At 43.5% G+C, this 12,206-nt stretch overlaps 1 protein-coding gene and 1 non-coding gene across 4 annotated transcripts in view; one reads left to right on the forward strand and one right to left on the reverse strand.

The window, feature by feature from the left end:
* Positions 1-12,206, forward strand: part of LOC102972920 (palmitoyltransferase ZDHHC14) — a 532,612-nt gene that overhangs the window by 59,847 nt on the left and 460,559 nt on the right. The window lies entirely within an intron of this gene.
* On the reverse strand, positions 1,611-1,695 carry TRNAR-UCG. Its single transcript has one exon. It is a non-coding gene; the product is annotated as a tRNA-Arg (tRNA).

Raw genomic sequence — 12,206 nt, forward strand, 5'->3', positions numbered from 1 at the left:
CCTGTTGAGGTCTTGTCTGGCTATGGAGTCTCCAACCATTTTAGTGCTAACCCAGAGTGAACCTAACAGTTCCCCAGATTGCTATCTCTGCCCCTGTTTTGTATCTGTAATAGTTTTGTGTCTGCAGGGAAGTCACTAGTGGAAGTTGAAAAGTGGGGCCTAGGACACCTTTTAGGAGGTAGAGGTCAAGGCAGAGATAGAAAGTGGACGTAGCATTTGTCTGGCAGAATCACTTATGGCTTTGATCTTTCTAGACTTTGCAAATCCTGCGTCCCGTGCCAGCAGGTTTCCGATCGTGGAGAAGAGAGCTCTTTAAGCTGCAAGCTGTTTCCAAGCAGACACCAAATACTTGTTCTTATTTCCAAAGTTCTGGTAATTTGCTTATTTGTTCTCTGAGGCTGTAGCCTCCTCGTCGCTCACTGTGTCTGTGTTAGATTGGCGATGTGTCGTGTGGGAGTAAGGAAGGAACATTTCCTATGTTAATTTCTCTCTGACAAGCACATGTGCAAATCTAGACACAGCCTCTTGTCTAAAAAAGTAGAAGATAAAAGAAGAAAAAGTCTCCATCCTTGTTGTGCGTGTCGTTTCCATACGGAAAAGATCCTGTGTTTCCTGGAAACCCATATTGAAAACATGTATGGGCTCCATTTACTTCTTCCTCATATGTAGGATTTAATTAGGAAAGAAAGTCCTGCAATATCTCAACTACAGTAGTTTATTTATTAATGGAGAACCTTGGGAGAAGTAAAATTATTAAATCAAAAATAAGATGAAATAGTTCTACCTGATGGCCCAGGGTACAGAACTAGTAAGACTCAATCGAATATACGGAATTCTTGCTCAACGCCAGGGTCTATGTCTGAAGCTTTATGTGCATTTCTCATTTATTCCTCAGGGTGAACTGGCTAGATAGATACTCTTACGGATGCAGAAACTGAGGCTTGGAGAGTGTTTTCTCAAGGTAAAATAGCCACTGAGTGGTAGAATCATATGTTTAGAGCTGGTGGTCTGATTTCAGAGCCTGTGTCCACACTTACTACACTCAACTGGCTCTCTAGAAAGTAGAGGAAAGACCCCTAGTGAGGTAAGAAGGTACTCTGGATTTATATCTTCTCCCTCTGCCTCCTCAGCCTGCCATCCCCATGTAGTAATAGTACCCACTACTTTGCATAAAAACGAAAATAACCTTTGATTATAGTGAAATTTACATAGTTTACAGTAACAAAGCAGCCTGGCATAAGTAAATACTTATGGATTTTTACTTTATAAATACTTTATGAATTTTTACAGGAACAAGGTTTGATATTGGATGAAGACCATAATTTCCAGATTAAACTAGGAAGGAACTTAGCTAATCAGTTTGATTTAGCATAGATTGGTGCAGAAAACCCAGCAGTGCACCCGTTTAGAGAATATTTTAGATCCAAATGTGCAAGTTATCATAAATCATAAGTCCTGGTGACCATCCAGTTCTCTCTCTTTTCTTAAAATTTTTTTAATGTTTATTTATTTTTGACACAGAGAGAAACAGATTGAGAGTGGGGAAGGGGCAGAGAGAGAGGGAGGCGCAGAATCGGAAGCAGGCTCCAGGCCCCGAGCTGTCAGCACAGAGCCCGATGCGGGGCTCGAACCCACGAACCGTGAGATCATGACCTGAGCCGAAGTCAGATGCTCTACCGACTGAGCCACCCAGGCGCCCCCACCATCCAGTTTTCTGTGTGATTGAAAACAGCTCAAGCATGTTGAGTGTCAGTGTTGGTCACCCAAGCCCTCCCAGCCCCAGTAGGACCCCATTTGTGCATGTGCAAGGCAATTGAAGATCAAATGCCATTACTCATTCGGTTCTGATGACTTAAGGGCAGGGTATTAGTCAACTTTGCTACTGTAACACACAGTTGCAAAAGTTGAATGGCTTTCAACAGCGAATGGCTTGCTCGTATAACACAGGCCTGCTCTGTAGGCTGTGGGGCCCTGCATGGGTTTTCTCGTCCTCAGAGCAACAGTTATCTGGGCATGCTGTTCTCGTGGTGGAAGGGAGAGGAGGATGCCACGCTGAACCACGTGTTGAATCAGAAGCTACTCTCATGTGGCAGGTGTCACATTTGTTCACATTCCTTGGCCAAAGCGAGTTCTATGGCCAGTCTGGACAGTGGGGCCGGAGGTCTATTTGGGCCACCAGGACACATTGCAGGTCACACGACGAAGGACAAGGGTGTGGTCTTTGGGGGGATGGGCACGGTGGGAGGTGTGAGTCTACCCATTTGAGAAGCTGGAAGTCTGCATTCTGTCTTGGCCCATGTAAGGAGGAGGTCCGCACGGACGGGTTAGGTATTTGATCTTGGTTTGCAGATATGCTGTGTGCAACTACGTTTGCAGTCCCTTGCTTTCACTCTCCCTATCTGAGCCATCTCTGGGAGCTTTCTAGGAACCATAGGAAACAGCAAAGTTTTTTCACCTTCTTGTGTAAGAAGCTCTGAGAATTGTCTTGACTTGAGAAGTGTGACCGTGACTTTCAGAGTACTGGCGCCTGTTTTTTTGGACAAGTGTGCACTCACCCCAGGCTGAGGCATCACATGGCCCTGAACTAAGAGAGAGGCCAGAGCCTGGGTAAAGGGGTAAAGAGGCCAGCAGTGGGTTGACAGGAATCTCATTGGGTGCTTGCCTGGAGGGAGGTGGGTGGCTGTGGAGCAGAGCCCCTGGCTGTGATGTAGGGTCTCTGTCATGGTCGTGATGCTGGAGTTCATCAGGTCCCTGGTGGCCACAGGACTAAATAAGGAGGGCGAGAAGTGAATGCATTCTGGAAGTCGCAGCTCTGGTGTGCGGATCTTTTTGGGGGGAATAAAGCCACGAGGCACGCTTCCATTTAACCTCAGATAAATTTTTTACAGATATTTGGAGCCAGCTTCTTATTTATTTTTTTAAAGTGTTAATAACATCATTTGTTCAATAGGCACTGGATTTACAATGTTCAAAATTCAAAAGGAACAAAAGAGCTTTCAGCAAAAGTCTCCCGTCTAACCTTGTCTCCCAACTTCCTTCAGTTCTGCTCATGAGGCCGTTACTAGTTTCCTGTGTGTCTGCCCTTCCACAGACCTTTCATGCATGTTTGTAAGACATATCCTTTGTTGCTGGAAAACTTTCTACACAACAAGAATTACATTAGAAATTCGTTGTGCAGCAAAGAAAGAAAGAGAGAGAGAGAGAGAAAGAAAGAAAGAAAGAAAGAAAGAAAGAAAGAAAGAGAAATTGTGCAGCAAACTTTATTGGGAATCTTCCAATATATGTTACATTTGAACCTGTTTATTTCTTAGATCACGGTTTTATTACTCAGGATACCTTAGGAAAAGTATTCTGTGTCAGTATAAATGTCTTTGCTCTCAAGTTGAATAATGTAAGAAGACAAAGTTTATAAAAAGAGTTAGTACAGGTCCAAGTACTATTTTTTGTTTTTTTCTGAGAGAGAGAGAGAGGGAGAGAGAGAGGGAGAGAGAGAATCTTAAGCAAGCCCCATGCTTAGCATGGAGCCTGATGCAGGGCTTGATTCCAAGACCTGGGATCACAACCTGAGCTGAAATCAAGAGTTGGACGCTCAACCAACTGAGCCACCCAGGCGCCCTGTACGGGGTATTTTAAAGTTTAACATTAGCATTACAGTTAACTCATGATACAAATTTTTATTTTATTTTTTGGTATTGAACTTTTTAAAATTTATTCTTTTATCGTTTTATTTTTTTCCCCATCATGTAAATGTACTCTTTAATCCCCATTCCCTATCTCCCCCATTCCCTCCCCCCTCCACCACCCTCTAGTAACCATCAATGTATTTTCTATGGTTAAGAGTCTATTTCTTGGTTTGTCTCTCTCTCTCTTCTTTTTTCCTTTGTTTTGTTTCTTAAATTCCACATACATTGAATGAGATCATATGGTATTTGTCTTTCTCTGGCTTATTTCTCTTAGGATTATACTTTCTATCCATGTTGTTGGGAATGGCAAGAATTCATTCTTTTTTTGTGGCTGAATAATGCTCCACTGTGTTTATATACCACATCTTCTTTATCCATTCATCAGTCAGTGGACACTTGGGGTTCTTCCATATCTTGGCTATTGTAAATAATGCTGCAGTAAATATCGGGGTGCATGTATCCCTTTGAATTAGTGTTTTTGTATTTTGGGGGTAAATACCAGTCGTGTGATTACTGGATACTTCTATTTTTCACTTTCTGGGGAACCTCCATACTGTTCTCCACAGTGGCTGCACCAGTTTGCATTCCCACCAACACCGTGCGAGAGTTCCCCCTTCTCCGCATCCTCGCCAACACCTGTCGCTTCCTCATGACACACATCTTTTATCCTCATGGTGCTTCAGCTTTATTACCTGTCAGATCGATGTAATGATCCTTATTATCCAGGCTCACGATAGCAGAAGCTGTGCTCTGTTAGTACATAATATTCGGAAAGTTCTCTGGAAACTTCCGCGTGTGATGTTCACCACTGAGCCTGGAGCTATGACTGCTATTAAAGAATGAGTTGCTAGAAGAGAAGTGGATCAGTAACGGCAGACAGGAGCCTCCTTTCCCCTGGCTTGCAAAACTCCTCACTGGCTTCCAAGCCTCGTTCTCTGCGTGTGCCTGTTGGTGGCAGAGTAAATATTATTTCCGTTAACCAAAGAGAAAAATAAAATGTTTGCCATACATCATTTCCCCGGCGTTTTGCCCAGGACTCTCTTTTCCTGAAGCAGAAAGCATCCCTGGTGGGCGCCGAACAATATGCCTGTGCTGTCCTGCAGGGGCAGCTGGTCACCCAACCCGAAGCCCTGGTCAGATGCCTCCTGAAGAATCACCTCCTCCACTCTTTCCACCTCTCACACAGCAGGAGCGCTCCTGGAGGTATCCTCTGCCATGGGCAACGCTCCTGGTGGGTTTTTCTTTTTTCTTTTCTTTTCTTTTCTTTTCTTTTCTTTTCTTTTCTTTTCTTTTCTTTTCTTTTCTCTTCTATTCTTTTTTTTTTATAGAGGACCAAGGGGCCTCCTTTTTTTTTAAATTTAATTTTTATTTACTTTTGAAAGAGAGAGAGAGAGACAGAGTGTGAGCTGGGGGAGGGGCAGAGAGAGAGGGAGATACAGAATCTGAAGCAGGCTCCGGGCTCTGAGCTGTCAGCACAGAGCCCGACACGGGGCTTGAACTCACAAACTGTGAGACCATAACCTGAGCCAAAGTCAGATGCTTAACCAACTGAGCTACCCAGGTGTCCTCCCCCTTTATTTAAAGCAGCAATTCTAAGATTTGTCCAGAACTTGATTAAAGAACATCATTGGGCAAAAGTGAGGTAGTCATTTCGTCTGTCACTTGGTTGAAGCCAACTTAGGTAAGTTTGTCCACAGGTTACTCAGGGTAGGGGCCCCTGCCAGAGCAAAGGGGGAGCATGGTGGCAGCACCCAGGGGATCCTGTCCCTAACCCCACCACCTCCACTCTGCTCCAGTCCTCAGAGTTCATTTATGGCCCCTACTGATAACACTCTGGTCAGACTGCTAGCATTGGAATCCCAGTTCTGCCTCTTACTAGCTGTGTGACTTTGGGTAGTGCCCTGACCTCTCTGGGCCTCTGTTTTCCTCCTCTATAAACTGGAGATATCTGCCTTTTGGGGTTATATTTGAGATTAAATGTATTAATATAGGGAAAGCTTTTAGAACAGTGCCTGACGTATTGTAAGTACTGGATGAATGAATGAATATTATTATTTAATCATTGTTCACAGTCAGCCAACATTTATAAATAAAAGGTCTTCTTTGTGTGAAGCTTTGTGCGAAGTCTTTACATGATATTTCATTTATCCCCCTCAATGATCTCATGAGCTTTATATTTCAGGAGTAAAGAAAATGAGGACCAGGAGGTCAAGGCGCTTGTCCAAAGTCAAATGGTTAATAAGTGGCAGAGTGGAAGTTTTAATTTTAGTCTGTCTGGCTCCAAATTCCACACTTCCAAATATTATTATGGGCAGTCCACACATCCACAGTGAAACCTACCATTGGTGAGCAAAGCACACCTAACTGCAGAATCCCAGGGTGTAATGTTTCAAGTTGTGCCTTTTGTAATGGCATTCGATATTTGCCTGTGTATACCTGGAAACAACTGTTGGTCAAGGGGTTCTGGGAATGGAAGAAGCCCTGAGATAAGCCTCCAGTAGGACGACATATTTTGTTTCCTTTCTAAATGTAGGAAACTCAGCAAGGATTTTTCCGCCTCAGTTGCAGACAGCATCTTGTAGGCGGCCTTTGGTAAAAAGTCCTTCTCAGGCCATCACTTTCCCATTGAGAGCTGGGAAGAGGGCTCTTCAGGATCTGGTCAACTGATCAAGGATGAGACCAAAGCAGGTGGAGGAGAGGCTGTGGTCAGAAAAGGGTTAGGCAGGAGGATCAATGACCAAGGCAACATCTGAAATGAACACGTGGCCAGAAGTTGGGTTCAACACGGAGGAAACAAGGACCACAGTGGGGAAAGTCCCTGTAGAAGCCAGAGTTGGGGGCAGCAACTCTGAGCCTGCTGACAGGGGAGGGGGCTGGGGCAAGGGTCAAAGGGACATTCCCAGTGACTCCTAGTGAGAGGTTTTAGCATTGCCCTCCCTCTTGCCCCACACAGTTTATACACATAGTTTGTATATATGTAAAACCATTGAAAATAATAGCTCCAAATTACTGGAGATAAATCAGTATTACCCAAAGGGACAGAAGGATTCTAGGAGTTAATTTTGCCTCTCTTCTGCCAGCTTCTTGCAGCATTTTTGATTAGACCAGGGCCATCCTAGTTTATTAAAAATAAACAAAACCAAGTTGGGCTAGAAATAGATGGAACCTTGGTTCATTTGCCCTGCCCCTGTCTTCTTCCTGTTAAATCTCTATTTCATGTGGTTGTCTGGCCAAAACAGTGTCTATTTTTAAAACAACGGAGGATGCTTTCAGGCTTGGGTTAGAGAGGCCAGTGCTAGAATGCTGGGGGCACAGTGCCTCGCGTTGGCCCAGCGTCTCTTCATGGTGAGTCACAAACCTCCTCCACCATCTTGGGATGGTAGGTGGGCCACCAAAGTGTGGGACCAGGGAGAAGTTCTTTTAAGGCTAATGTTCTATAGAAATTATTTGGGAAGTCTGTTAAAGTCTTGTCTGAAAGTGAAACCTCCCCCTTCCACTTTTTTCATTCCATTCAATACTGTTGTTGTTTTTTTTTAAACTATATTTAGACGCAAAAACAAAACAAAACAAAACTGAGGCAAGATGGTTTTATTTTGGAAAAAGCCTGAGAGAGAGAAGGGTGGTGTGGAGGTGGGGTGTTAGGGTGTAAAACTAAATGCTTCCAAATGCCAAGAGTTGAATAGTTGTAGAACCAAGATGTCAAAGTTACTGTTCTTTGCACCCCACTCGCCCCAGCACAAAGCCATCTCTGGGGCCAGCACCCTTTCACAAGCTCCATCTCTGCGCACAGCGTCACCCCAGAGGAGTGGCTCACTCAGTGGTGTGGAGTGCACTGGGGCAATTGCAGGTTGTAGCAATTCCATGTTATTTTAATTTGCTCATACTTCTCTGTTTATAACCTTTCCCCAAACAATTTGAAGTGCCCATACTTCCCTTTTACTTCCTGCAATCGGATTTGTATTTGGTGACATTTATTATGCTGGGGACACTTGGCGTCTAGCTCGGTCCTTCCCTGTATCTAGATATTCTCTCATCTAGATAGCATCTCCTGAAAGTCATCTCTTATTACCTCGTGCACACATTATTACCCTCAGCCCCCTTCAAGCCTTCTCCATTCAGCCATATCCACCATTCCTAAAACCCAGCTCGGTTCCCACCCCATCCTAAAAGTTTTCCCTGACCCTTCAGTTGGTCTGTATCACTTCCTTTTCTAACTCCTTGACATATGGTCTGTGTCACGTAATTAGTAACTTGCTACATAAGAATTATACGCTGATGTATTTGTGTATGTACGTATACGTATATATGTGTGTGTATTTATACGTATACACACACATCGATATGCGCATTTATAAATATATGTTGTCTGAATGTAATACCACTTTATCTGAAGGTTTTAATTGTCCGTTTAGTCTCCAGTGTGGGCAAGAGAGTCCTCTGTTCTGGGTTCTATGGGGCCTTGTTCAGGCCCTTACAGGCCATTTCTGTTGCTTTGTCTCCCCATGGGGCCAAATGGACATACCGCCTCCTTCTTGTAGAGCTTGCTCTGGGTGCCTGGGACCCAGAATTCCTTGTCCGAATGACCTGAAGCCCACTTAGAGAGGCTGTGCAGGCTCTTCCCCATGTTTGTGGGGCTGTGCATCCCAGGACTGAGAGGCGGGCTGCGATGCCTGTTGGGGAAGGTGGTGGGGGTGTCATGAACAGGTCTCAGGCTGCAGGCTAGGCTGTCCCCACGCAAGGGATAGGGAACTGAGGCAGGATGCAAAGGAAGGCGAGGAAGGCCAGGTCTGAGGGTGCAAAATGCTAGGAAGTCTAAGAATCCTAAACAGAACTTGGCTTTTGGCTCTTTATGGAGTACATTTGTCAAGGAAGGGGGATAGGGCGCCCGGCTGGCTCAGTGGGTGGAGCAGGCCACTCTTGATCTCAGGGTTGTGATTTCGAGCCCCATGTTGGGTATAGAGATTGCTTAGAAATAAAATCTTGAAAAAAAATTTTTTTAATGCTTATTTATTTTTGAGACAGAGAGACAGAGACAGAGCATGAGCAGGGGAGGGGCAGAGAGAGAGGGGGAGACACAATCTGAAGCAGGCTCCAGGCTCTGAGCTGTCAGCACAGAGCTCGATGTGGGGCTCAAACTCATGAACCACAAGATCATGACCTGAGCTGAAGTTGGATGCTTAACCGACGGAGCCACCCATCTACCCTCCCCAAAATAAACTCTTAAAAAAACAAGGAAGGGGGATATACCCAGGTCATTTAAGTTTTTCCCTTGATTTATGCTGTTTACATATTGAGGTGTAGGGTGAGTGGCCCTCTTATACCCTTACCCTACATGCCACAAACGTTGGGCCTTTTCTTCCCAGTGAAACTGTAAGTTTTTGTCAGCAGTATTTAAAAAATACTCATATTTAAAAAAAATTTTTTAAATGTTTACTTTTGAGAGAGAGAGGCACAGAGCATGAGCAGGGGAGGAATAGAGAGAGAGGGAGGCACAGAATCCGAAGCAGGCTCCAGGTTCCGAGCTGTCAGCACAGAGCCCAACGTGGGGCTCGAACTCACAGACCTCGAGATCATGACCTGAGCCGAAGTCGGACGCGTAACCGACTGAGCTATCCAGGTGCCCCAAAATATACTTTTATTTTATTTATTTGTAACTGTGATGTGTAAGTCTGACTTTGAGTAAAGGATGGGAGGTATTTGGAATCATTGCTGAGTGAAACTTCGCTCCACCATGAAGTTTATCCCTGTATGAAATGAATATTTTTCCTGCCTCTAATGTGTGTGAGAGTGGACAAAAGCCGCTATAGCTATTAAATGACTAAAGTTGAATATACAACCTCATAAATATTCACAAAAAATAATTTTGCTCAATGTTCAGTTTATGTCAACAAATGCTATTGCATTCACCTCCACTTGCATTTAGTGATTCTTCCCTTCTGTTGTTAATTACCCAGAAATCGTTATTAAGTGTGCAGAGTATGTGGCCAGGCACAGTGAAAAATGCATGAGGTCCCTACCCAAACATTCTGCTTGGAACAAAGAGAGGACAAATAAGAAACTTTAATAAAACTTCAGATTGTGTGGCTCTTAACCAGAAGTGCTGTTGTAGCGTAGATGATTGTTTCTTGAAAATAGTATTTTCCCTATTTTTAAAAATGAGACCTTTTTGGCATTAAAAAATTTTTTTTTTAACATTTATTTATTTTTGAGAGATAGGCAGAGAGGGGACAGAGGATCCGAAGGAGGCTCCATGCTGTGAATGCAGAGCACCCAATGCGGGGTTTGAACCCATGAACCGTGAGGTCATGACTTGAGTCAAAATCAAGAGTTGGCCACTTCACTGGCTGCGCCACGCAGGCTCCCCACTTTTTGGCATTTTAAAATAATAAAAATGAAAGTGTAGCCATTTTAATTCTCATAAATTCTTCAAGGCAGACACTCTTAGTCCAATTTTAGGAAAGAGAAAATTAGGCTTAGAGAAGTTTAGTGTTTTCCCCAAGGCCACACAGTTGTGATTCAGTAGAGCCAAGACAAGAGTGGAAGTCACTGACCTTCAGTGCAGGCTTCTATACACACCTGGTGCCCCCCAGGCACCCCCCCCACCCCCCACGTACCCCCTAGGCACCCAGGATCTTATCATAGATCATCACAAACATTTGTCAGAGCAAGGTAAATTTCCTGTGGGGTGAGATGAGGTTTGTAGAGAAATGGGAAGCAAGAGAGATTTTAGTTTTTTCAAATACAAGTTTCCCACCAAATACAGGTTGTTTGGAAAGTTAGGTTAGAAAGGCATAGAGAGTATACATTGTATATTATATGAGTATTATTCAATTTCCTTTATTTTTTAAGATGATTTTTTCTTTTTTTAACGTTTTTAAATACATATTTTAATATAAATCTGTAAAATGATGTGCATAGAATAACTTCAACAGCATTATATAAATGGAAGCAATTTTTTTCTTTTAAATCCCAGCAGTGAGGAAAATTGATCATTAACGTGAGAGTCCCCTTGGGGAGATTAAGCACCCTTGCCAGCTGAGCCGTTAGGTATGGGATTCTTTTTTTTTTTTTTTTCCTGTTTTATTTATTTATTTATTTATTTATTTATTTATTTATTTGAATATAATTTATTGTCACATTGGCTTACATACAACACCCAGTGCTCATCCCAACAAGTGCCCTCCTCAATGCCCATCACCTATTTTCCCCTCCCCTCACCCCCCCATCCATTTTTAGTTCTCTGTATTTAATAGTCTCTTGTGGTTTGCCTCCCTCCCTCGCTGTTTGTAACTATTTTTTCCCCTCCCCCTCCCCCATGGTCTTCTGTTCAGTTTCTCAAGATCCACATATGAGTGAAAATATGATACCTGTCCTTCTCTGACTGACTGATTTCACTTAGCATAATACCTCCAGTTCCATCCACGTTGCTACAAACGGCGTGATTTCATTTTTTTCACATTGCCATGTAGTATTCCATTGTGTACATAAACCACATCTTCTTTTTCCATGTGTCAGTTGATGGACATTTAGGCTCTTTCCATACTTTGGCTCTTGTTGAAAGTGCTGCGATAAACATTGGGGGTACAAGTGCCCCTATGCATCAGCACTCCTGTATCCCTTGAGTAAATTCCTAGCAGTGCTATTGCTGGGTCATAGGGTAGATCTATTTTTAATTTTTTGAGGAACCTCCATACTGTTTTCCAGAGTGGCTGTACCAGTTTGCATTCCCACCAACAGTTCAGGAGGATTCCCGTTTCTCCATATACTCGCCAGCATCTGTTGTTTCCTGAGTTTTTAATTTTAGCCACTCTGGCCGACATGAGGTGGTATCTCAGTGTGGCTTTGATTTGAAAGATGATTTTTTTCAAAGTGTATTTATTTATGTTGAGAGAGGGAGCACAAATGGGGCAGGAGCAGAGAGAGAGGGAGAGAGACAGAACCCCAAGCAGGCTCCGCACTGTCAGTGCAGAGCCCGATGTGGGGCTTAAAACCACAAACCACGAGATCATGACCTGAGCCGAAGTCAGACACCTAATAGACGGAAACACCCAGGTGCCCCTATTCAATTTCCTTTAAAGTCCACCTTAAAATAATCAGATTTTTTGAGGTTTAATTTGCATAACATAAAATTCACCTCTTTTAAGCGTACAGCTGGATGAGTTACACACATGTGTTCAGTCATGAAAACAGCTCCACAGTCATAATAAGGAATTTCTAAGATCTTCTGTGCCCCTTTTGATGTTGGTGCCTTCTCCTGGCGGCCACAGATCTGCCGTCCAGATAGTTGGGCCTTTTCTCGTCTTTCATATAAATGGAATCTTGCCATTTGTAGTCTTTTGTGCCTACCTTCTTTTGCTCGCTTTGGGCCCACTTTTAATTGTTTCTGCTTTTACTCTTTTAGTCCTCAGAGCACGTGAATTAGGGTTTACTCTCCAAGTGGAATCAGACGATGCCATAATTCCCTCTGACTTATTATCGACGGGAAAATTCACTCAGAGACTTAGGAACCTCAGGCAAACCACT

The sequence above is a fragment of the Panthera tigris genome, chromosome B2, assembly GCF_018350195.1.
Source record: "Panthera tigris isolate Pti1 chromosome B2, P.tigris_Pti1_mat1.1, whole genome shotgun sequence".
In the NCBI taxonomy this organism is placed as follows: Eukaryota; Metazoa; Chordata; class Mammalia; order Carnivora; family Felidae; genus Panthera; species Panthera tigris.